General features: G+C 37.8%; 1 pseudogene; it reads left to right on the plus strand.

Moving 5' to 3' along the window:
- The first annotated feature begins 4,869 nt into the window (after positions 1–4,869).
- Positions 4,870–27,285, plus strand: part of LOC113051055 (transcription factor HIVEP2-like) — a 76,804-nt pseudogene continuing 54,388 nt past the window's right edge.

Raw genomic sequence — 27,285 nt, forward strand, 5'->3', positions numbered from 1 at the left:
CAAACAGTTGATAGAAACATCGCAGTAATCCACAAAGCTATCCACAAGCTGCGTGTTTGTAATTAATTAATCATTTAGATGTTTTTAATTTCAAGCCGCCAAAATACAAGTCTTCTATGCATAATATTGCTTTCTCTAGTGAAAAAGTAATTTTGTCTGAATTAGGAGAAAAATATGCACAAATCAAGCACCTTTTACTTGATCTCTCATTCTGATGGCACCCATTCACTACAGATGATCCATTGGTGAGCAAATTATGTAATGCTAAATTTCTCCAAATCTGTTTTAATGAAGAAATGAGTACATTTTCAGCTAATTTTAACATTTGTGTTCTTTTAATTTTAGATAGTCTTTTAATCATTTTGTGATTGTCTTGTTTTATATCAGATGTGTGGATATACTGTTTTCATTTAATTAATTTTGTCTTCAGCCAAGAGTGTTATTTTTAATCCCTGGCGTAGACTTTTAGACTATATCAGCAGTCATGCTTCACTACGATTGTGTTGTCTTCTACTAAGGGACTTTATTAAGATAGCAAGCTTTTTTCATCGCCTTTATTCAGTGAATATAATTGCATTTGACAGATAGGCAAATGTCAAAAATAGGTCACTGGCTGTTAAAACAAACGTTTTATTGTTATAATGATGTCCTTTCTGATTTGTGGGAAAACATGAGGACAGAATCAGTGTGTGCCATGTATACTGGAAAACCTGTGCTCTGCCAGACTTCAATGTTTTACAGCTTTCTGTCAGTTGTCAACTTCAAACACAGGGCTTTGGTCTCACGGGATGGAAGAGTCCGCAATCACTGCGCTTTTATCTCATGAAAACATGTTAACCGCCTTTATGCAGAGGCCTCTGTTTGGTCTCCAGCGTCCTGGAAAATGAGATAGGGATGAGGAAGCACACACTGAAAGTCATATTGACCATGAAAAAGAAAGCAATTAAAAGGCACCAGTGTACTCTACAGCTAGAGGTTGATGATCACACAGTTAGAGGTCAAACTAAATGCCAATGCATGTGGCATAATACCAAGTGGCTATTGTATTATACCAAATTAAAATGTTATATAATTAAATATTTGCATTTTATTTCTGTTCAAATATATTTTACATACAGCTATCACTCCAATTTTTGCACATGATACTTCATGAAGCATCAAATATGCGGATTTGCTGGTCTAGAATTATTTCTTATTATCAAAGTTGAAAACATTTGTGTTGCTTGATATTTTGGTCAAAACCGTGAATTTATTTTTTCTTCAGGATTGTCTGATGAATAGAAATTCAAAAGGACAGCATTTATTTTAAATAGATTTTGTTTTTCACCTTATAAATGTCTTTACTTTCACTTTTGATAAATGTATTATGTCATTACTAATTAAAAGTATTAATTTCTTTAAAATCTTACCGACACATTATTTTTGAACAGCAGTGGTTTATGTGACAGCCATGACTTTATTTTGTTATTTTTTATTATTATGTTTGAAACATTAACAATATTAATAAAATAAACGTTGTTAATAAGATGATAATGCAATATCATTCTCAACCACCAGAGGTCTTGATCTTACAGTATGGCCGCCATTGAAAATTACCTTTGACACTGATTTCTAAACACCTATATTTCAATATTTAAAAAAGATGAAATCTTAATATCTGAATAAAAGTAAATGTTAAAGACTGATTTAATGGTTCTGATGATGTTGATGATGAGTGTGTGATTCATTAGTAAGCATGTCAGGTAACTTCTTGTAATTGAACAAACGAATGAATCATAGTGGCATTCTCTTTTATAGTCAGCAGACCCAACAAAGGAGTATTTGTAATGGTATGGACTCTGAGTCTTTAGGTGTGTCCAGTCGTCAGACCTTTGCCAGTTTTACAGGGCAGTTTTACAGCTTTGGTACATGAGATGAAAAGAGTTATTTGGCATGGATTCACACATTAGTGCCCTGCCTTATCACAAAGACAACCTGATCTTTGTCAACTGTAACATTTTCTTATGTAATTTCCTGGTAGTGCTGTAAGAGCAAAAAAAAAAAAAAAAAAAAAAAAACCTCTGGGATTCCTGAGAATGACGTGTTGCTGAGTATGAGGTTAATCACAGGGATGTGAAAGCTACACAATAGTCGCAGATTACTGGGGGTAAAACTGGGAGTGGAAAAGGGTGAGGCAGATCCCTCCATGTAAGCTTTGGCATGATGACTGCTGTTGGAGCAATATTACACCGTCTCAACTGGAGAAACAGATACAGCCTTGGGCTATTCCTCTGTGTCATATATGTGAGAGCGTATACGTGACTTCTTTCACATTATTGTAGTGTGAAGAGAAGTGGGACTCTGTGACTCAAAGAAAGCATGAGGAAGTTTACTGTTGACTGCTTGTTTTGACAATTTAATTATGAAGAATGGGGTTTTGAATTAGCAATTTTTTCAAAAATATTTCACCAGGTATAAGGCAAACAGATATAAAAAATCTTATACAAAGTGATATTAAAATAACATAACAAATACTTGATGTGTGTATCTGTGTGTGTATATAAAGTGTTTAAAGTTTTGGGATTTTAAGATTTTTACTTTATTTATTTATTTAAATGTCTTTTTTTAAAGTATATTATTTATTTGATCAAAAATACATTAAAACGGTAAACTTTCTATTTTAATGTATATTAAAATGTATTTATTCCTGTGATGGCAAAGCTGAATTTTCAGCAGCCATTACTCCTGTGTTCAGTGTCACATGATCCTTTAGAAATAATTCTAAAATGCTGAATTTCTTACTATTATCAATGTTGAAAAACAGTAAATTTAATACAAATAATTTATCAAAATTAAAATAAATATAAAGATTTTTTTTATGTAAAGCATCATTGTAGGATATAATATTTATATAATGTCATAATATATATATATATATATATATATATATATATATATATATATAAATATATATTATATATTACAAGTCTTATATATTTTAAATGCATAGTATGTATAGTGTACACACACACACACACACACCCATATATATATATATATATATATATATATATATATATATATATATATATATATATATATAAATACACACACACACACACACACTCACACACAAATATGCACATGCACACATTCAGAAACAAAGAGCTGTGGCACAACATCACGTACAGATATAAAGGCCCTCCCATCATTGCCTTGCTTGTAAACAATGAAGTAAGCTACATCTGTATTAATGTAACATGCATCACACACACACACACACACACATATATATATTAATGTACATAAGTATATAAATTAAGAGTGGGTGAAGGTTAAAATATATCAGTAATCACAGCCATGGGAGTTGTGATTTGCTTCTAGGAATGTTTATGGTGGTGATCCCTTCAGGGAAACAAATGTGCATTGTGATTCATGACATTCAAACATTTATAATAACATGGAGCAGTGTTTTTATCTGGTCCACCGATAATTAACTGAGAACTGATCTGTGCTGCTGGGAACACCCTCGTGTCCTTGAGAAAATTACTTTGCAAGCTGAGTACATGCAGACACCTGCACAGGCACTAGCGAGCAAACGCCCACCAGTGCAATGAGATGACTTGATAAATGTTGATGAAACAAGCCCTTTGGGTCAAGTGCAGACATTTCCATTTCCTTTTTATTTCCTGCGGGAAAGCATCATTGACTGTGATGCCTAAGCTTGTCCGGCAATGCTGATTTATGTCTGTGCACTGTCAATTATGCTTGAGTGACTCAAGATGTCAGCGCTTCTTTGGGGATGCCCTTGCTGAGGATTACAGAGGAGCTCCCTACTGCCAATGTGTAGGGAACTCCAGGTCACAGCTTATGTGATCACGAGCTCCTTAAAGGAAACATAAGCCACTCTAACCTAGCCAGTAATCCATTTAATACAATACAGAACAGATGCACACTCCCGAGAAGACAAATATGCACATTTCATATCACAGACAGGACTTTTCCATAATTTCTAATGATTTCATAATGAGCTAAAGACATTTTGTATCTCCCTCCCCTAAACTGAAGCCTCAAACAATCCTTCCTGCATGTTGGTTTCCCATAATGTAGGGTTTACTGTCCTTATGAGGATATTTGGTCCCCACTACATAGGCAAAAACCTCAGGCACATACACAAATTGAACAGCAACAGGCAACCAAGCAATAATTTCTATTTACTTTAACAATCTCTCTTTATTTGGGCCAAACAAAACTTACATACATGTGAACAATGACCATGCTTAAATGTATATAATATAATGCTTAGAAAAAGATTGCATTTTGCAGCATTTAAGTAATATTGAACAGTAATCAACTTATTGTCACTTAATGTGTAGACATACACACACACACACACACACACACTGATTCAGATGGACAACTAGGTAACCTACCTCTATTTACAGCCTATAGGGTTTTTCTTTCCTAAACAATGTGTCATGCATAGAGGCAGGGAAAACAGGTCACTTTAGAGTAGAAAGCAGAAAAAAATGTGATGCTGAAAGAAGTCATATTATGCAGCAGTTTATGGATGATCTACATCTGGGTACAGATAATAAATCTTAATTTGTCATTTAATACTGCTTTAACGTTATGAAGGTACAATCTTACTCCTTTACTCTAGTGCTACATGCAAGTCAAGTAGACCTAATGTCAGTGAGCGTTCCCGCCCTGCCCTGATACATCAAATTGCAGGAACACGAGACATCTGTCGCGGTTTGGATTCAGAGGAGCTCGTTCTGGAGAAATTTCACCAAGGGAGTTCCCTCCTCCTATCAAGACGAGGAAGAGGCCGTGCGGGTAGTCTCGGTCAACCCCACTCCCCCCCTCTGCAGCTCTTCGAGGACGCGCGCTGGGGGATCCGATGACGTCACAATCACACTGACACACACACACATACACGCGCGCGCGCGCAGATTCGCTTTCTACTTCTTTCTCCCTCTCTCGTTTTTCTATTCTGGGAAGCGTAGCTAGGAATAACCCCGTCTCCCCACAGCCGAAGCGGACTAAGTCACTTTCATATCTTTCTGAAGCAAAGAGCACTACATTGTACTCCAACAGGCGTCTGCAGCGTTGTCGTCACAATTCGAGTCAAACTGATATTTTGTGCCAGAGCTGGAAGTGGCGACAGTGGCGTTTGACACTCTTTTGGAATGTTGTAGGCGGATTTGAAAACGTTCTACCGGTGAGTTTTAGTCTTATATACCTTATTCTTAGTATGTCAAGGAGTGACATTCTTTTTTGTAAGCGCGATAAAGTGAAAATGAGTACCGGATGGGTCCCCACCGTTTATTGGGACATGTGGGGAATACCCCGTTTGCTTGGTTGGAGATAGTGAATATTGCGTAATATCCTGAGGAATTTGCAAGGCTGGTGCGGGAAAGTGAAATAAATCATTATCTTGGGAGCGACTGTCATTAATGTTATATGGTTTGTGCTGTTTTTGTTGTCGCAGACCGTTCGTTTTTTTTTCAGCATGGGTAATGTTGTGGTCTGTATTTTCATGTACACACCGCCCGTGCGCGTGTGTGTGAGCAGGAGAGAAGGTGGGTGGGACTTAAGCTCGTTCCGGGAATGTTCCATGACGCGCTCTCCGTCAGTGAAGGGCCCAATTAGGGAGACTCTCGACAAGCGTATGTTGCTCAAGTCAGATGGCACCTGCTGTAAATTACCATGCTGTGATAGGAGGAAATATTGTTATTATTATTATTTTTTTAATGTGGCAGCTCAAACATACATTATATACAAAATAATGTTAACATTTTATATATATATATATATATATATATATATATATATATATATATATATATGCAGACAGTTTTATCCAAAGTGGATATACATTGTATTCAGAGTACACATTTAAATTATTATTATTTTTAATCAGTTCTTGCTTTTGATGGAAATTTGCACTCATGACCTTGGCGTTGCTAACGCTGTACTGTTTGAGCTACAGAAAAGCATTTCTGTCAAAAATGTTTACTGTTCTGTTCTTTCATGATTAATAGAAGATATTATCTATTGTATATCAGGTATAGGAATAGGCAGTAGGGTTATGTAACAACCAAGCACACCAGTAGAGACATGGTCAAGGGTGTAGCCAAGTATTTACAACCCATCAGGCAAATTAGTTTATTTGACTATGCCAAAAAGATGAACCAGTGCCCTTTGCACTGGCTTGATATATATGTCCAGTTCAATTCATAAACACACCCACAGTGTCTCTTCCTGACACTGACATATGATACATAAACATCATTTTGTTTTCCATCACCTGGGTTCTATCCATCAAGAAGAAATAGACAGAGCTGGATTTTTGACAAATGTCCTTACGCATTTTTTCCACAACAGAATCAATCACATTGATTCTGTGTTGAGCTTTGACACATCTAGGCTTTCTGGTAAGTTTTTCGTGATTGTTTCTGATGGAAAGTCGCTTTTAAAGCTATGTTCTCACTTAAAACATTCACTCACTCTCTCTCTCTCTCACACACACACACAAACACACACACACACACATATTTATGATTAAACTCTGGAAATGGCTTTCATTCAGTTATGCCAACATAAACAAATAGGTTCCTGGAATTAGGGAAGCATATTCAAAGGCTTCAAATTCTTAAGTGCCACTTTGATGGAAATTTGAAAAAGCTTTCTTTGTGACAGCCTGTTCCCCAGTGCAAACTGAACCATTAAATGCTGTGAACCCTCAGCACAAATTTAGGAAGGCAAAGGTCATTCACCAGCACTTACTCAAAACACACTGTCATTTGTCTACAGAGGGCACTGGCTCCAAGTCTTTTAGAGTTCATGCCCTTTTAATTGGATCAAGGTCTTTTATTATTATTATTTTTATTAATTTTTTTACAATGGCAGTGCTAGCGGCATGCTTTGCTGTTTATGGTACAGGAAAACTAAAATGCACCAGTTGTGGTTAAATGCTAAATTGTGTAGCCGACCACTGTTGTTTTTCACGTGCATGATGAGGGGACGGATTTGTTCTCATGGTGCTGGTATGGAAGAAAACAGTTGAGGCATATCACCGCTTACACAGTGTGACAGAATGGATGCCAGCATCTGGGTTGTGCTTTTCCACCTGTTGCTTCAGGTTACATAATTTGATTTTTTTCACAAGAACACAAGGTTAGGAAGTAAAATAGCAATTTAGGGTGGCCACATACTTAGGCTGAGTCTTTACTGAAGACAATCAGAGATGAGCGATTGACGGAGGCGCTTCTTTTAATGTGGTTTTAATTTTCTCACAACATTTTATACAGCAATACTTGCTATTTCATGGCAGTATTAAAACTAGCTCTCTAACTCACAACACAGCATTAAATTGAATCCAGTAAGGATGCTGGGAGAAATCTGCATGTGTGTGTGTTCTAATCCTGAGGCCGACTTGAGAGTGTCAGGATGAGCCGGCGTCTGTGTTGACAGCCCGCCAGAGTGCGAATGCTGCGCGTGATGTCCTCGCTCGCTTCAGCTGCATAACAGGAAATACTGACGGCCTCCCCTCCTTCCTGCTTTGAAAAAGAGGTAGTCTCTCACTCGCACTCATTCTCCTGCCCTTCTTTTCTTTCGTTTTCTGCAGCAGCAGGGCAAGGCGAAACCTATTTTAATATCTGCAGCCATCGCCGTGGCTGTTGCCTCCTTCGGACCATCCGACCAATCAGAGAGCAGCTGCTTACGCCGAAGAAACATGATCATTTTTTTCCCTCTTTTGCTCTTTTCTCTGAGCAAGTGAAGGTAGAAGGAGGGGGAGCAACCAAAAGAAAGAGAGCGAGGGAGTGAGGGAGGAGGGAGAGAGAGAGGGAGGGAGAGAGAGAGAAGGCTGCAGACAGTGGCAGGGAAATAGCTCGCTCACAGAACGTGAGCGAATGGTGATTGTACAGGCTTGCGCGACTGTCACAGCAGAGAGGAAGGAGGTCTGGAACCCCTGAGGATCTGAAGGATGCCATGTCAGGTGAGCCACTGACCTGGGCCGGGAGAGATAGTAGAGGAGCAGTGAAAAAGAATGCGAATGAAATTAAAGAAATGATGCTTGTGGTTTCTTGCTGCTTTGCTGCTTGTTTTTAAGTCCTATAAGGAGTCAGGCTGAAGTGACAGCTGGTTAGCAGGCATTGACAGGGGGTCTGACCGATGCCGGACACATTTGGCACAAGTTCAGTAGCTTACGAGAACAAGTTTGTTAAGCCACTGACATACCCTTGCTGATAATGTGTAGTGATTAATTACAGATACCTCGCAGGATTAAAGATAACTTATGCACTAGATGACTTGACATAATGAATACTTCTTCACATTTCTTTGTTGGTATTTGTGTGCTTTAATAAAACCAGTGTTGCATGGAGTAATGACATTATCATTTCTCTTTCTGAACAGGGTGTGTGAGGAGGGTGTGTACCTGGATCAGATTCCCGGGACCGTCAGGACAAGAAAACCAAACACTGGGTACAGTATGTTTAAGATGTGCTTAAGATGCCAAAATCGTGTCGGTTTACATAAATTAGCACAGGTGCTTATGCTATGCTTGCAGTTGCATCAATAAGAAGTCCGTAAAGCAGTGACGTCATCGGTTTCTGTGTATTTGGTAAAGCATCTCCAGAAACGTTTGCGCGAGGGTGTGTTACTCGAAACCCGTCGCGCTTTTTTTAAACTGCAGTTTCTGAGCTTTGTTAATAGGGCTGCATTATTAATGAGCAGGTAATTTAGTTGGGCTAATTATTCATTACAAGAATGATGAATATCATCACCGATTTGGGAAGTATTTCTCGCCTCTCATTATTTTCAGTCACTTTTGATGAACTTGCAGTCAACTTTTTTTCTGGGTTGAGTTCGAGATAAGAAAAATAACGAATATGTGGGACTAGAATCGAAAGGAGGAAGTGAAAATAGTAAAAGTAGAACAAACTTTCTAATCTATTTTAGAATATAGTCATCTTCAATGCATGCATTGTTTTGGTGGAGGTTTTTGAGGTAGGCCTGATGTCATGTATATGTTGTGTTGTGTGCACACTTTTTGTAGGCCAGACCTCTTCTGTTTTTCTTTCTTTCAGTCTCCCTCGACCATATGCTCAGGATACAAAGAGCTGTTTGTGACTGTACATAGTTTGCCCTGTAAAAATAGACGTATAAAACCTTGATAACCATCAGGCACTGCACAAGCCTCCCAGTGAATCAACTAAATTGAGGCACCAACTAAGCTAAGGAAATATACAAGAGTGTATAAAAGTAAATTTAATGTGTGTTGCTTGATTCAGGGTGTGGTGCTGTCATCTTCGTTATGGTGTGTGCTTGACATTGTTGGTACTCGGTGGTTAGCACTGGGCCGTAGGTAGAGTGTGAAGTGTTGTGTCTGTCTGCACTGGAGTATTGTGGGTGAAAAATGTTGATCCATGCCTGAAGCAGTCTGGTGATGTAACCATAGTTTGCTCAAGGTGATAAGACAGGCAAGCCGTTGAACTTTTCTGTTTGTGTTTAGTCTGTAAAGTTCAGGTAATGTTGAGCAACAAATTTGAACAGTTTGATTTGTTTGATGTGGAAGTCTGAGAGGGTTTGCCGTGCCGATGTGTATCACAGTGGGCTAAATGGCACTTGATTGCTCTTGACTCCAATTGGCTAGGAGTGTTGTGATGCTCTTTGCTGATTTAAGGTGACAGTAAAGTGCCTTTGGGTTATCATACGCTGTGCTAATTGGAAAAACATGCAGCCCCTTGTAGAAAGACAGCTGTACGATAGTTGGGTGGGCATTGCCCTCTTCTGAGTGGCATGCGTTTGTTTACTTCAGGGAGCATGAGCTTGGTGGGTATGGAGAGGTCAAAAGGTCATTCTGTCAATCTTCTTCTGGCAAGGGGTGAGTTATAAGTGGATCAAAATGACAAAGGTGATGAGAGGAACTTTGGTAAGGGTGCTTTGAGTACGGAAAATAGTTTCACATTTGGACTAAGTGAGCATTTGGATTTCTGCTGCATAATGTGACCTTCTGAAGTGATTTTAAATGACTAAAAATACCGGCTAATAAAAATCATTTGTTTTTTAATAACCAAATAGACTGGTTACACTGTATGCGTTTGATTCACTAAAAATCAGAACTGATTTGATTCACTACAAATCAGCAGCTCATAAGAATCATTTGTTCATTAATTGGTCAACAGTTGGTCAGTACACACTGTACATCAGAAAACATGTTTCAGCCTGTTATTATCATCAGCATGTGAGCGTTGCCATTTTTAGAATGTTACTAAAATGACTTTTGGTTCAGTTCAGTTGTTTTTTAAACATTCTTTCGAAATTACATTCTTGTGAACTTTTGACCAGCGCGAGCATGATGATGTCATTCACTCAGCTCAACAGTCCATTAATGACAAGTCAGTGATTATGACTAATACTTACAGGCAATCTGTGCACCTGTTAGCTGTGTTTTTCAGCTCAGTGTGGCAATGGAGGCCTTTTGTTATGGATTACCATTCAGAAAATGCTCACTATCAGGACATCGCCTGACCTGTGTGTGTATATGTAGGTGTTTGTCCCTATATAGTTCATGAGACTTTTCACCTTATTGAAGGGCTGTCAGGTCAGGCATCTTCCATTCAAGCTGCCGATGCAGTAACCACAGTTCTCTGGAAAGAGACGTGATTCCTGCCTTACAGCTCTTTAATGTTTAAAGTCTACAATTAGTTTGTGACCAAAAACCCTGAATGTAGCAGCTCGTAGCATGGGCTGTTTGAAATTTCTCTGATTGATCATCAGGTGAACATTCTGTCCCAAATACAGAGAAGACAATGACCAATAATGGAATGAAATTGTTCAAGGAGAGTGAGGGATTGAACTATTTGACCTTTTCTTACAAGTCAGGGCTAAAACATCCGCAAGCTCTTTTTCCAAGTTGGTTGAAATGTTTTTGATTTAGCTGTGTAAAGTACATGCGACGTAACTGCAAAAAGTAATGTGTGTGTCTTTTAAGGACTATTCTTGTTTCAGCTTCATTAACAGCATTTACAATGTTAAAATCAAGGTTACAGAGGATGCAAATGAGGCAAGTTTTTAAAGGCTCAAGATTTAAAAGCATAAATGTATAGATTTTAATTTTACAAAAGCATAATGCATTCTGTAGTTTTTGAGCTAAAATTGTTCTCATATTTTTTAAATGGAAAATATGCTTTAACTTTAAATAGAAAAAAATAGAAAGTGATTATTATTATTTTTAAGAACACTAAAATCACATTAATGTCATAATTGAAAAAAGACATGTTTATGTCTTTTGGGTAAACTTTGAAACAGTGAGTATTTAAATGATTATTGACTGGCCACTTGCTCTTTCAAATAAGCCTATATGATTTCCAGAAAATAAAACAATTGTAATTGTGATTTAAAAGAATCCAGGTTTACTGTGCCTGTTTGTGTTATACAGTTTGGCATTTTTCTTTTTAATAATAATAATAATAACTATATATATATATATATATATTGTTACAGTGAAATTACTTTGTTTTTATTCAATCTTTATTTTATTCAAATTTTAATAATAATTATAATTACTAAATAAGAACAAAGTAGGAAATATTACTATTGTACTTGAAGTGTAAAAAAAAACCCCTAAGTAATAATAATTATTTTATTACTTGTCATTTCTTCATTTTCAAATGTTAAACCATCGAACAAAATAATGCTTTAAATGTGCGAAGGAGGATGTCAGTCTTACAGTGTGCACTTTGAAACAGACTCAATCTTTTAGACATAGTTTGTAGGTAGTGCAGCAGATGCACTGCCTGTTTACAGTTCCTTTATGCCATCTGATATCACTTAAATCCTTCCTTGATACATTTAGTCATCCATTAGCCCTTAAGTAGAGGAAACGGCCTAGTATGAGCGATCGACTTCATGAAACACACGGCAAAAACACTATGCATGATGATTATACAAATCTTTCCCTTTCAGCAGTTGCATGTGTCATGCTAATGGAGGATCTCAGTCATCAGAAGAGCACAACGTCCATGATCTATAACTCTGAGATATCTGCTTCTGATCTGAACCGCAGCAGGGGTTCCAGGTCATGCTGACGGCTGCAGGTTGAGGGAAACGAGAGCTATCGGTCAGCCTGGAGCTTTTGTATGAACCTCGCCGAAGAAGACAATGCACAAAAGCCCCCTAAAGCAGCAACACATTCTCTGTTACTATGGGAACCTATCAGAACTGTGCTTTGTCCTTGATGGAATTAGATGGATAGAGAAGCTGTATTAGTGGAGCTTAGAAGAGAGAGAAGCAGACCAAGAAAGAAGAATAAAAGCAGGAAGTAGTTTGTGTGAGGATGAATGGAGATACAGTACGAGTGAATTTCAACACGGCGGGAGACTCTTGACCCTCAACCCTTGCTCTGATTGATCTGTCTGTATCGATTCAGTGCATTAAGAATTTATTATGCCACTAGACATGTCACTAGATTACATGAGTGCTTTGCTGAGTAATTAGGTAATGGCAAAAAAGACAACAGTGTATTGGGTTGAAGAAACAAAGGATCTGCGCACACATATACACATAAAGAATAAAGCACATGGCGCAAGGGGAGCAAAACTAGTCTCGTCTTTCCCAAGCAGAACAATAGTATGTGCAGGTGTTTCATCTGATCAGAAATAGAGCACCCATCCACCCACACACAAATACAGTTATACAAAGACACACGGAAACTCGTACGTATGCACCAACGAGCACACACATACATTCTCATTCACCTAAACCGTTTACGAGCAACCACGCATGGAGCACACCTTTCTCTGACAAACAATTCTATGTTTGAGACAGTATCTTTGGGTCGGAAAATAAGTTAACAGATTTGTTACCCAAAAATTCTGTCATAATATACTCAACCTCTTGTTCCAAACCTTGATGACATTCTGTCTTCCATGGAACACAAAAGGAGATATTTTGACTAATGTCTGGGTCACTGTCTGTCAATTTAAATGAATGGGAACTGGAGCTTTCAAGTTTTAAAAGCACTCTATAGTAAAAAAAAAAAAAAAAAAAGTAGGGCTGGGCTAAAGAAAAAAGAAAACGATTTTTCGATTAATCGTTTTTATTTTTAATGACGTTGATTCGATATTGATTCTCAAAAGCAGCTAAATCGATCTTTTCTGGTATTTCTTGATATTACACATATGAATGAATGAACGGCGGATGGCGCAGCACACTTTGTTTACAAACGTACACACATACTAAAGCGCAAACGACACTCTGGGTGTTTTCAGCTTCTGCTGTCTCACTATAATGATATGAATACACAAATATCATCTCCAGCTTGTCTTCATTATCATTTTATCGTTTCATTTGAGAAACTACGCCATATCACATACACAGCAACTACAAGTTCCTCACGGCAACCTGTCAAAATAAAAGTTTAGTTTAACGTTAAGAAACGCCAGAATATATTACTATTTAGCTGTCTTAATACTCAATTGATACTACTGCTAATACATATTAATAAATATTTATTTTTAAAGGAATAATATATATTTTTAATATTTTATTTGATTAGGATAAATTAATTTAATTTGATTGATTATTATGAAAAAATAATAGGAACATTTTATATGGCCCTATTATTGTTTAAAAAAAGAATAGGTTTAAAATACAGGCCTGTGGTTCTTAATTGATTTTTTTTATTCACCATTTGTAAACTGATGTTTACTGTTATTATTTTTGTAGAAATATTAATTTGTATTAGAACTATATTCACTGAATGTGCTAAAAAAAAAGAGAATCGAATCAAATCAAATCGAGAGCTTGCGACTCAAAACGAGTCAAATCGGGACATGTAAATCAATATCTAGCCCTATAAAAAAAGTATAAAAATATTGTAAATATCATCCATACAATATTCAAGTGTCTAGAGCCGTTGAGACTTACATTTATGGTATTATTCACTTATTTTTCTTCCAATCTTATTGGAGCAACTGGGAACACCAAAATTGTATTACATTTGCCACTAAAGAAGTTTACTCAACTACGATGACTTCATTTATGAATCATTCATTCATGCATTGGGCATCGGTTTTCTCATAAACTCTCATGAACATGCGAAGTGTGGGCATATGTGAGGGTTTTAACATTCGATTGTTCTTCTCACTAATTGCTATATTTGTAATTTGTAATTCTCTCTTTACTGCCAGGCTGTACAGTATATACTCAGCACCTCACAGCCCCTCAGCTGTTCTATTCTTCCTCATGCCACTTCCAGATAACAGAGCATTTGAATTTGAATAGTTCAGGATTGGACAACAAGTGTGCGCGCTGTTGTTTCCTGTAGCCGGGCAGAGACGAGGCGAGCGGCGTGTGTCCGTAGGCAAAGCACATGGAAATTCAGCGAGAGAGCGAGCAGGAACTGTCCTGCCTCGCTCTCCCACACATCGCGCCGCACAGGGCGTGCAGGCAGAGAGCTGAAAGACGCCCTCCTTTCGTTTCCTTCTCTTTGACAATGCAAATCGCACACCATCCAAAAGCTGCACCGCTGCAACGGAGCACGCTTCCTGTTTGGCAAGGTGCATGTGTGAGCGTCTGAAGAGGTGGAGGAATGCGTGCTGGAGTTGAAGCCGGGCCTTTGGTTTTCATGCCCACTCAGTTGCCACATGCAAGCGTGTGTGCGGCCGCTCAGCTGTCTCGATAAGGTCAGATGGCGAAGGCTGTTTCTGGTATGGTATTGCATCACAACAACAGACCCATTACATTTGCGGCTAGACCCAGATTCTAGTGATGCGTATCTCCCTATCTCGCAGACTCCCCTGTGCTCTGATATCTCTCCAGATGTCAAAGGTGGACAAAGCAGCACTTATGTGACCCCACTTTAACTTAATCCTCTATTTTAACCATGGGTTATCTATATCTTAATCTATTAACAAAGAAAAAAAGAAACTGCAAATGACCAGCAGAATGTATCACTAATTTGCATGAAAATCCACATAATTACATTACTATCATTACATCACTAATACCCAGAATGCAAAGTACTAGATGGATATAAAATAGCACTAGATCGCTTTAAAAATTAGAAACTGTTGTCACTTTAAATTTAAGATAATTGTGATATTTGCTAACAATCTGTTTTAAGTTAAATATGGGCTTTTGGTTTGTTTAATGTGCCCAGTTTTCCAAATAAAAAGATCTTAGGCTTCTCTAGTTTTTGTCCTTTTGTCTCAAATCTTTGTTGTTGATCACATATTCCTGGACGGAAGAATATATTTATATCATATTACAGGCTAATACTTGAATCGACTGTAATTGCTCATCATAATGACTTTTTGGCAGTGGGTTGTCCGAAAGCCGGAGAAAATGGTAAAGCTTGATTGGGGGTTATTCAAGGAGAGCTCTGTTTTGACTCTCTGTAGAACAGGTGGTGAGCTGAGCTCGGTGGGATTGGTTGGCAGAGGCTGTTCGTTGAGTTGGTGAGGTGGCAGCTGCGTCGAGCGCTGAGCAAAAAGTAGCGCTTTCCTCTCTCCCCACCTCACTTTCAGCACACCCACGTGCCACCCGCATGCCGAAAAGAGCTGCTCTCGCCCCACTCTCGCTGCGATGGGATGAAGGTGTAGTGAGGGGGCGGTTGGGGGGAGTGTGTTGCAATCAGTGCAACCGAGAGATGAGGAAAGATTTCTGTATAGAGCAGTGTGAGTGTCAATTTTGTCAGTGAGATGTTTAACAAAGTTTTGTTTTATTTCATCGCTCTTTAGTAAAACTTACACAATTTAAATTAAAACCTGTTGTTTACAAAAAATTGTGTGAAAATACACTAAAATGTTAGTTTTATTTGTTAAAATTAATATATAAAATGTTTGAATTTGTTTTTTAAAATTAGATAGTGTTCATTATTATTTAAGCCTATACTGTAATAGTATTTTTCAATAGTTTGAATTGATATATTTTCAGTTTTACTCTTTTTTTATGTGCTTTTGTCATTTTTTTATATTTAAATGTAGCTTTAATTTATTTGTATTTTAATTTTATTTTTAGTAATTTCACTACTTCAACTTCAACTTATTTCAGCTAGTGAAGACAAGATTTCTAATTTTATTGAACATTTATCTTGATTTTTTTTAAGCTTAAGTTTTTCATTTATATTCATTTATATATTATTTTATTTCCATTAACAACATAAATTTTTTGTCATTTTACTTTCAATTTACCATAACAGCACTATTATTCAAAATAAAACTGTCTAAAATGTATAAAATGAAATATATATTAAATTTAAAGACAGAATTGAAAATTTAAACCAGTCAGTACTGTTATTTTATTCTGTGCTCATGGATTTTGCTTTTTATTTTTATTTTATTTACATTTTTTTTGTTTTGTTTTTTTAAAATCACACTATCTAGTCATTGGTTTGCTCATTTTTGTCAGTCTTTGTATCCAAGTTTTACTTGTGTTATTTGATCTTTTTGATTTGATTTTAGTTCACTTGTACAACAGCAGTTTCACCTATCTGCTCTTTTTGAAGGTGACCTACTTATAAGTAGGCATGGAGTATTTCCCCCCCTTGTGTGGTATGAAGCAGGTAATCCCTACTGTATGTCATCTGTCATCCAACACTCTTGCATATGGAGTATTTGGCCGGTGATGAGGGGTATAAAGGGGGTAGGCCACCCCCCTGCCCACACGATGAGTGCCCTGCTGGGAATGGAGCACCTCTGACACTGGCCTGTTGGCTCGTCTTCCCAGGTCATTAATCCAACATTCTGTCATTAGCAGTCGCACGCCGTTCCTCAGCAGCTGTCCTTCACACTTGATAGCAGTACACTGAAGAGCTTTTTAAATAGAGCACAGGCTGGACAGTGTGCTTCTGTTGACACAAATGAGCAGCGGATGACACTCGGTCTCCCTGCGATCAGGAAGGGTGCTTGCAGGTAATTAGCGTTGGTCTCTCCGGCTCAAGATGCAGCCAAGAGGTGCCCTAAGATGTTTGTACTCTGGTCGGGAGACTAATAACAGGACACATGGGGATTAGGAAGTGGTTACTTAATTCTATGTCAAACAGAATTAGGTTTGTGTGAGATTAACAGCATCTGAAATCCTCAGGCACATCAAATTGGCATCAGACAATAGCAGTGCACACTTGGCCAATTATCTTAAGTTAGGTCATGCCAGGTCATGGCTTTGACAATTGACCCTTTGTTAAGGGTCAGTTAGCTAAACAATTATCACATTGGTAATTGTTGTTCTCTCATGTACTGGGGGTTTCCAAGAAGTTAACAATTTAAATAAAGAGTGATGTTGCAACACATTTTGTTTTTCATAAATTTGCCTTTTAAATTAATTGTTTTACACAGTAATTTGATTAAAGAGACTCAAAATTATGAAAAGCTGCTTGAAGGTAAGCTTTATTTGAAAGCAAATGTGATCAAGTGATTATTTTTAGCTAATCAATGAATGACCCTTATGAACTGGTTCTTTTTTTTATAAAAAGCATACATTTTTAGTCAGTGTAGTTCGATTTCTGAACAAATTGTTCTAATGAGTCATTTCTTTTTAATGAATCAAAAACACACGGAAGAAAAACCTATGTAGTCAGATTACAGAACAAATGACTCTAAACCGGTTCTTTATAGTGAAACAAAAGTGTGGATCAGTCTCAGTCTTAAATTAGTTTCTGACTAATTCATTTAATGGTGTGTAGTTAAAGATGCAATGTGCATTTTATCAGAGGCGTTTTATTTATGAGTTGAATATGTTCACATGATTTTAAATCATTATTGATATATTTAAGACCATTTTTTGCATTTATGCTACCTCTAAAATAATTGTTTTAGATGAAGGAGATTAGTTTTATTTATTTTTCCCAGACATTTATTCCTTAAAAGTCAAAATAATTCCTGATGAAACTGCTAAGGACAGAATATTCAAGAAGTTGGAACTGGAATATCTTAATTCTTGACGATTTCTATCCCTATTTATTGGAATTACAATGAGAGCCACCAAGCTTTCTAGACATCTCAAAAAACGCATTGTTCAGCCACTATAGGACATCTGTAATCTGCCAATGGATTGAATTATGTTAATGGAGTTTTATGAGGTGAGAGACAGAAAAAAGATTGAACAATTCTTGATGCACAAGTCTGAAAGTTGGATGCACACAGTATACATGTGGTTCTGATCTTTTGGCATTAGTGATGGAGGACAAGATTTGAATCTGCATCTGCTTTAATAATCCCTCTCTTGCCCTCCTTGTAGCTTTGGACTGACCCATCCATGCAGGATTGCCAACATTTCAAATACTCAGAAGTGTACATTTCTTTTCCTAATGAGACATTTTCTCATGACACAACCAGAGTGGCTCTTATACTTTGTTGTTCTTCCTTGCTAAATAAGACAACTCTGCTTTGGACTACCCAATAGACTGCTTGGAATGTTTTTATGAAAACTGCCTTCTTCACATAGTCTAGTGATGCATGGCCTGCTAAATCTTTCCCGTGTTCCAATTTACTGCAGGGATTAATAGAAGCCAAAGTTTAATTACGGCATGCGAGCGGAGACGCATATTAAAGCTCTTTGTTCTCCCAGTACATGAAAAGTGATTACAGGTGTAGTACAGCTCTTTGTATCACTACCTTGGAAATACACCTCTGTTAGTCACCTTTACTAATACTCAAAAGTGGTTTTGCATCAACATGGCTATTTTGGGTCTATCAGCTGTTAAGGTTTGATTAAGGTTCTGACTAAGAAAGCTCTTACTGTATATGACTCTGCTGAGGTAAGGAGTTTCAGATGTTACGAATCAAAGCTAGCAAAGTGCTGACAGAACCCAGAGCATATTACTCACCTGACGTCTGTCACAGAGTTACTTTTGCCACCATAACAGTCCTTCCAGACAAGTTGGAAAGAGATCTTGGAAACAACAGCATCAGGGGATTGGGTTTATCTAATGTGCCTCACAAATTGGCTTGATATCTGTTTCTAGAAAGACAAAATGTTATGATATTTCATATATGTGTACTCTAAATCAGGAATGTAAGCCTCATAGACACCAGTTAGACTCAATTATTCAAGGCTGGTTGTTAGGATGACTAAAAGTTACTGGCTACTGATGCATATGTCTTTGCATTTGATTTGTGTTGAGCTCCTCTTCATCACAGGAGGACAGAGGAAGGGAGGGAAGGGCCGTCACTCCACCTCCTCCTTTGAGTCTGGATCCCTTGATCGGAAGCCTGCGGCTCCAAACGGCGTGTCATAGGTTCTGACGAGTGCCACCGCTCACTGTATCTGCGGCGCGTGCCACTTCAAAGACCTGAGCTGTCTGTCTCAGCGCATTTATCCCAGTCTCTCTGAGAAAAAGAAATGAAAACACTGACAATATTAGCAAAAGAGATGAGCCCTCAACTTGACATGTGTTGAAACGTGCCCTGCTTTGAGAGCCCACCATGCATGCTGGGAGTTTGTAACTATGCTTCATGACATGCTTATTTAAATGCTTTTGGCTGTGAACGACTCTTTCTTCGTGCAGTGGAAGAAACGGTGGCATTTTGTTTTGCTCGAGCGCTATGATCAACCAGCTTGCCTGGGCCACCGTGTGACAGGATGCATTGCTAATAGAGATGTTCTTACACTGACAGCCAAAAAAAACCCCACCAGAGAAGCGTGTGATGAGATAAAATAGACCTGTGTTATCAGTATTTTTCCTTTATTTGAGTGTTTGCTTTGTTTCATCCATCTGGTTGTCTTCACAGCTGACCCTGTTAGCATGGTTTGTTGTAGTATGCCAGCCTAGTCTTCCATAGCCAGACTTTTTACTGTGATATAAAGTCTGGTCCACATTGCATCTACAGTAATTCTGGCCAAGAACTGCCCACTTAAACAGGAAGAGACCATCTGACCAGCCACATTTTGTTTTGTTTTTTAAGTGCTGCCAAAAGTTTGGGGTCAGTACAATTTTTTTAAATACAAATGAATACTTTCATTCAGGAATAAATGTGTGCCAGTAAAGACTATTTATCAGGAAAGACAAAAACATATTATGGTTTCTACAATAACTGGTTTCAGTGTTGATAATAATAATAAGAAATGTTTATTTAATTACATTCTAACTCGAGAAACATTTATGTTCTTCTCTTATTTTATTATCAATGTTTCTTCTGCTTAATATTTTAGTGGAAATCATGATTCACTAATCTTTAGAAGTTTGGGGTCAGACAAAAAAAAGTGACAAATAATATTACAAAAGTGTTTTTGTTTCTAAAAAATAATGCTACATTCAACAATTTCTCAAAAAAATATTATTGCTGACAACTGAGCACCAAAACATCAGAATATTAGAATAAAGGATCAAGTGACACTGTTAAATTTTTTCACCATCATTTTAGCAGGAGAACATGTGTATACATAACAAATTATATACTTTAATATATATATAAATACTTTATTAATATAGATAATTTATTTTAAAATCTATTCTTGTCTTCTGACACAGACATTTTATATTAGTTGAATGGCAGAGATGAGACACTCATAGTCAAAACACACAACCCAATGGTAAAAATCAGTATTATAGATGGAACATTACACAGTGTTTTAGCGAAGCATACTCATTTAGCTCGATGACTTTCTGATCTTGGTTTCCTCTTTGGAGAGGGGTAGCCACCTGCTCAGTGTCATGTCAGTGATGTCTGCTTTTCCCTGCTCAACATGTGGTGTGATGTAGGGCTGTTGAGTGAGAGGAGGTGTTGCTGGTGCACGCACACACACACGCCTTCTCACACATGCACACACAACGTACTGGGAAGGCTAAGGAAGTGTGAGCTACCACAGTGTCAGGTCTCTGGTGCTCCCAGCAGACCATGCTGAATACACTCAGCTTCCTGCCTGAGCTGACAGTCTGCTCTCTGCTGACTACTTGTGCAAGTATCTGTGTGCATTTGTGCATGCAAGTGCAAACACTGTGAAATTCTGTTCCTTTGAAATGTCAGGTGCGCAGGTCTAATGCAAAACCGTGTTAGTCACAAAAAGATTTTCCTAGCTTTGAAATCTTTGGAGGAACAATGTAAAACACTGACTTGTAAATTGCAACCTGCAAGTATGACATCCATTTAAAAGGTTTCGAAACCAAAATACTTCCCAACCCTTGCTCGCTTTCTCCCTCCGGTCTCCCCGTGGCCAAAACAAATTGTGTGGCAAAGCAGGAACATTTTAAGTGAGACTTGAGGCGCTGTTCCTGGAGGATTGGATCTTGGCAGGTCTGCACCGGTAGCGTGGCAGGAGGGGGGGTTTCACTTTATCTCAATATCGTCGGTTTCCTCATCCCATCTGTGAGCTTGGCAGCCTTGTTAAACTGACATTGCTAGTCTCCTTTCTCACCTTCTAATTTTTGCTCTGCAGCCCATCCAAGAATCGCAAGTGCATCCGTTCTCCTGTGCTGCTGGTTTCCATGGTGTTGAGGAACTGTGGTCTGTGGTGGCATGCCAGTTTGGTGGATGCTGTGCTTCAACGGTTCTTCTGACTGGGCAAACTGTTTTTGTTGCTTATGATTTAAAGAGACAGTTTACCCAAAAATTGTAATTCTGGTATCGGTAACTCACCATCATGATGTTACAAACCTGCATGTAAAAAAAACTGATGACCAGTAATTTTTTTTTGCTTGTGTGATACTCAATTCAATTCAATTCAATTCAAGTTTATTTGTATAGCGCTTTTTACAAAACAAATCGTTACAAAGCAACTTTACAGAAAATTATGTTTCTACAATATTTAGTAGTAGCTAGTAGTTTGTGCACATTTGACAGGATTTTAGAAAAAATAAAAATAATAATAATAATAATTAGGGATGCACCGAAATGAAAATTCTTGGCCGAAACCGAAAACCGAAAAAGAAAAAAACCAAGGCCGAAAACCGAAACCGAAACACCGAAAGAAAATATGCCAATTATTAGTACCGTTGCATTTACTGCTATGACCGTGTACTAACTTTACTAAAATTAAGACATTGCAATTGCATAAATTAATATTAAAGTTTCAAAAATAATTACAATTACATAACTTATTTAAAAAAAAAACAACATAAAAATACATAATTACAAATGATGCAAATATTTATTAAGCACATTGCAACAATGCACAGTAGAAAATAAAATTCAAACTAAAAATGTATCCCACTCATGTATATTTAATAATAATGTACAGGCCTACTGGCCTGCAGAAAGGATTTAAAATGAACAGTTCTCTCATAAAAACAAAGTGCATTTAGGTGAAGTGCATTTGAAATTTTTCTATGTAGGACTAGAAAGTGCATTACTTCTCCAGTTGGCAAGACTGTTATCAATTCTGGGGATGGGGACTTCAGTCTGGTGCATGGCACTCATCTGGTGCAAAGACCAGTCTTTTTTTCTGCGCTCTGATCTGTCTCCTGCACTTGGCGCTTCTCCGTCTCCACGCGGGTTCTCCGCATCCAGCGCGGCCTGGATCATTTCTCGTGCGCGCTGCCTTATTTCCGCATCCAAGTAATGGTTTTATAACGCGGATCAAGCACATTCGCGATGAAGTGCAGAGGATCCGAAAAGATCTCAGTGAGACGTGTGCTAACAGACTTTAGAAGACTGTACTTTTCTTTGTTTTTACTTCGTGATCCGTCTTAATCTCTTTGTTAGGAGACGCTTTAGTGCTGCGAATAAAGGAGTAAGAAGAGAGAGAATGTTCTCACTGGTGTTAAGTGAATGTCGCGTGGAGCTCGTGGTCTGCGCTATGCTGGTGCACGTGCAGGTCGCGGTTTCTGTTTGCGTCATCACAACATTTCGGCCGTGTTGTTTCGGTGATAAAAGTCTATCGGCCGAAAACCGAAAAGGCCATTTTCGGCCGATAATTTTCGGTGGCCGAAATTTCGGTGCATCCCTAATAATAATACAAGACGTAGTCAGCTAGACGATGAACTATCAATATTATTAATTAAGTTATTATATGATTAAGTCACACATTTAGGAATAATTGTTAGTTCTGTTTGTTCATTCAGGGTTAGCATCATCTGGGGTCCTCTGAGGGTCAGCATCATCTCTTCTCAGGTGTTCTGGATCCAGACTGGAGCTTGTGTAAATCCTAGTTACCACGGGATGTGAATCCCGTGGCAAAACATAGAAACAAAATACAGACATCATTAGCATAGCTGCTGATCCAACAAAGTAAAATTAGTTTAACCCAAGCTAATGAATAAAAATGCACCTTTGATCAGATGCAACTACACTCACAATTAAAAAGAAACATTATTCGAATGCTTGGCGAAAGAGATGTGTTTTTAATCTAGATTTAAACAAAGAGAGTGTGTCTGAACCCCGAACATTATCAGGAAGGCTATTCCAGAGTTTGGGAGCCAAATGTGAGAAGGCTCTACCTCCTTTAGTGGACTTTTCTATCCTAGGAACTACCAAAAGTCCAAAAGACCATACTGGTTTGGAATAGCATGCAGGTGAGTAATTAATAGAAACCTTCTATAAGGCTTTTTAGATTTTAAACTCATACCACTCTGGAATTATTATTAATATTATTATTTATTTATATATATTGTAGTTGCACCACTGTGTAATTGTTTTATAGCATTATTTTATTCTGTTTTCTTTCATTTTATTATTTGCTTGAAATGAAATAAATAATATAATATCAATTAAATTATTTAAATTAAAACATTAAATGAGGGGGAATTATATATTAGTAAATAATAGAAACTTATAAATGTAGTTATTTTTATTGGGGTTATACCACTGCAGAAGCATTATTTTATTTTATTTTATTTTATCTAGGTCTGGGTTTATGGCCTAGGTATTTAATCTGAGATGCAATTTTGGTGGGGATTTTAATGAGTCCCAAAAGGCTACTTTGGTTTGTCAGACTCGGGCCATATAAATATTGAAGCAGCAAATTTCGGGGCTCAAGACTGTAATCCTGTCAGGAATTGATGCATTTTTGCTGAGGTTCCTATTCATACATTTATGCAGGGGTGTTTGAAAGCTTCTTATCCGACATTTAACACTGTCCCAGGCTGCCAGTTTGCAGCACAGTGAGTAATGTTTTGAAGATCCAGGGAGGGATGAGGGAAAAGTTTAGGACATTTCGTTTACCACAACTACATGCAGCAACGTGGCTCCCAGTGAACCTCTCAGAGAGCTTAACTAGGCCTAAATAGGTACGACAGTGGACTGCCCAAACCACGTTGTGATTCTAGGGACTCTAGTATTCCACCATTTGACAGGGGAACTCCCAATTACTATGCAGAGCTTTAAATGTTGATGTGTAAAATCGGCTTTATTGCTTTTACATGTATTCAATCTTGGATCGGCACAGCCAGAATAAAAAAGAGAATGGTAGTCTGGCTTTTTACAAATATCCTGCTGAGGGAAGCACTTTATTGGCTTGGACTATCTACTTTGTGTAAATACTGGTAGCCTTGACAGTGGCAGGGTGAATTGTTTTCCTCTGGTGGGACAGACCCTGGATCTGTGAGCAGCTACAGTCTCTCTCTCTCTCTCAGTCACTATGCTGCATCAAGGCCACTTTCAACCCTATTTCTACCCGTTTACTACTCCCTCCTTCTCACACTCCCTCTCTGCCTACACTTCATCATTTTTTTTTCCTTCTGACACTCAGTTTTTTCCTCCTCTATCTCTGAATATATTGTCGCGTCTGGCTGTGAGTGTGCTTTAAGCACATGCTGCAACCTTGATAGATGTTCTCTCCGTCTATCTCTTTCTCTCCCTCCCTCCCTCCCTGCCGCCTTGTCCTCCTCTATTTCTGCATCCCAGTGCTGCAGGTCTGTATTTCGCTCCCCCAAACGAGCTCTGGATCTTTCCCCTGTGTGATCTCAGATGCAGATCTGGGTGAGGGAATGGGCATCCGTTCATGGATCTCTTGTTCTGCGGATGGGCTCTCGGAGAAACCTAAATTTAGCAGCTCGATGCTCTCTCTGTTGCGTTGGCCAGGCATTGCTTAATTAGCTGTTGCACACAGCATGGCACAGTATGTCTTGGATGCATTATATAATGCGTTATATAATTGGATGCATATTTCATGTTGAATGTTGGAGAGGGAGGCTCTTAAGAGTCCCATCCTGTAGCTGAAGATGAGTTCTAGTGTCGAGAAGAAAGTACAAGCTTATGTTCAGTTTGAGGCAACATAAGGGGTAAACGTTGCTGTTATTATCCTGGTTGAGATACAGCTCATATTCTCTGACAGTCCTGTCAAAGTGAGTGGAATCCAGTCAAAATTCGAAATTTAGTCAAAAGTACAAAGGAAACACACACAGTCTCACACACACACACACACACACACACACACACACACACACACATATATATATATATATATATATATATATAAGATAAAACGTTATGAGACTTTAGCTGGATTTAAGGATCAGAAAGAACTGTTGTATAAAATGTAATATCTATCTATCTATCTATCTATCTATCTATCTATCTATCTATCTATCTATCTATCTATCTATCTATCTATCTATCTATCTATCTATCTATCTATCTATCTATCTATCTATCTATCTATCTATCTATCTATCTATCTATCTATCTATCTATCTATAAACTTTGGAAACCTCTGGCCTAAAGCACAGAACACTGTCAGCACATAAATATAACAAAATACAAAGATAAATACAAATATCAGTATCATGAGGCAATGTTCCTGCAAAAAAGTAACCTTGAAAAACTGAAATTGCTTCAGATTGCTTTATTGTCTTACAATGGACTGATAAACTACTAATGTAATTGAGATCTTCTGCTAACATAAAAGCGAACCTGTTTTTGAAGCCATTGCATAGTTGGCTTCTTTTCTTTGTTGAGCATGATTAGCTTGTCAGAAACTCTCTATGAGAGATCAATTCAAGATGTTTTCTAGTACGACGTTCTTTATAAACCAACAGGTCTTGTTGATTGTTGGAGTAATTGCTGTAAGCCTCAATGAGTCATTTCTTTTCCCAAAAGCGGAGAGGTTTACAATAGATGTTAACAAGCTCATGGCATGGCACCAGTTTACAAATATCTGACTGGAAACGCGCTGCAACATAATAACCCCTCAGGAGAGGAACATTTGTGTAGTTTACAACTGGAAAGTTAAGCGTGTCATGACCTGGCCGTGATATTGTAATGTAATATGAGTTAACACAGATACACCCAACTGAGTCATTCCTTCACAAAGTCTTACAAGGCAATTTTGATGGTTGTGTTTGTTTCGTACTGCAGGAAATAAAGTCACGGCATGTTGAGGTTTTCCTTGAGCAAACAGATGCTCTTGAACTGCTAGCTGATTTCGATGCAGTGGCCCGAGGTGATAGTGGCATCTGGGGGGTGCTCGGAGGGGGGGCTTGTGACCAGGCCACCGCTGCGTGAGTGGATTGCATTTCCAGAGCGACAGATAATACTGTTGCCCAGCTCATTGACAGAAATTCATTTATTCACCCTCTTCGGGAAACTATTCATGTAAACTAACCTCTCTGCTTACAAATCCATTAGCCTTGGAATAAATCATCCCACTGGAGAAAATGGAATTTTACCATTTTTAACCACCTGTCCAGTCAGTATTTTATGTCCACTGGTCTTCGTTTTCAACACCTTTTTTAAACTACACTGGTATCATGGTGATATATTTGAAGCTAAAAGAACAGAAATAGTGTTGTTATTTTTTTTCTTGCAATGCAGAGGTCATAGTTGTGTAGATTTCGAGAATATGAATGACTCATGCTCTTACACTGAGAATGTTCCAGAGCCCTTCAGGGACATTCACGGAACATCCTAGCATATATTTAGAGACCAACAATATGTTCAATGTGCCCTGCTGTTCATCCAGGATCAAGGCCCAAGTTTAGACCTTCCACACAGCAGGGTTGTAAGCCATTCACAAGTGAGTTGAGAACGCCTTTTAAATTCAGTTTAAATTCCTGTATTCTGATTGACTTGACTTACCAAAGCAAACATGATGCATACTTGCAATTTCAATTTGAATGCAAATAATAAATAAAATGAAATACAAAGAAATACTGTATCTGTATTTTTTACTTTTGAATTTTAATAACAAAGCATAGATGACATAATGCATTGCATGAAATATTTATGCATTTCAAGCCAACTCTAAATATTACACATCCCAGCCACACAGAATTTATAGCCCTGTATTTTTGCACCAACAGTATGTAAATAGAGGCAGAAACAAAACCACTTCCAGAAGGGTGTATTTAATTTACCCCTCTCGATTTTTTTGGATTGTAATTTTAGAAGTTTGTGATGAACAGAGCAAGCACTGAAT

This window comes from Carassius auratus, chromosome 31, assembly GCF_003368295.1.
Source record: "Carassius auratus strain Wakin chromosome 31, ASM336829v1, whole genome shotgun sequence".
In the NCBI taxonomy this organism is placed as follows: domain Eukaryota; kingdom Metazoa; phylum Chordata; class Actinopteri; order Cypriniformes; family Cyprinidae; genus Carassius; species Carassius auratus.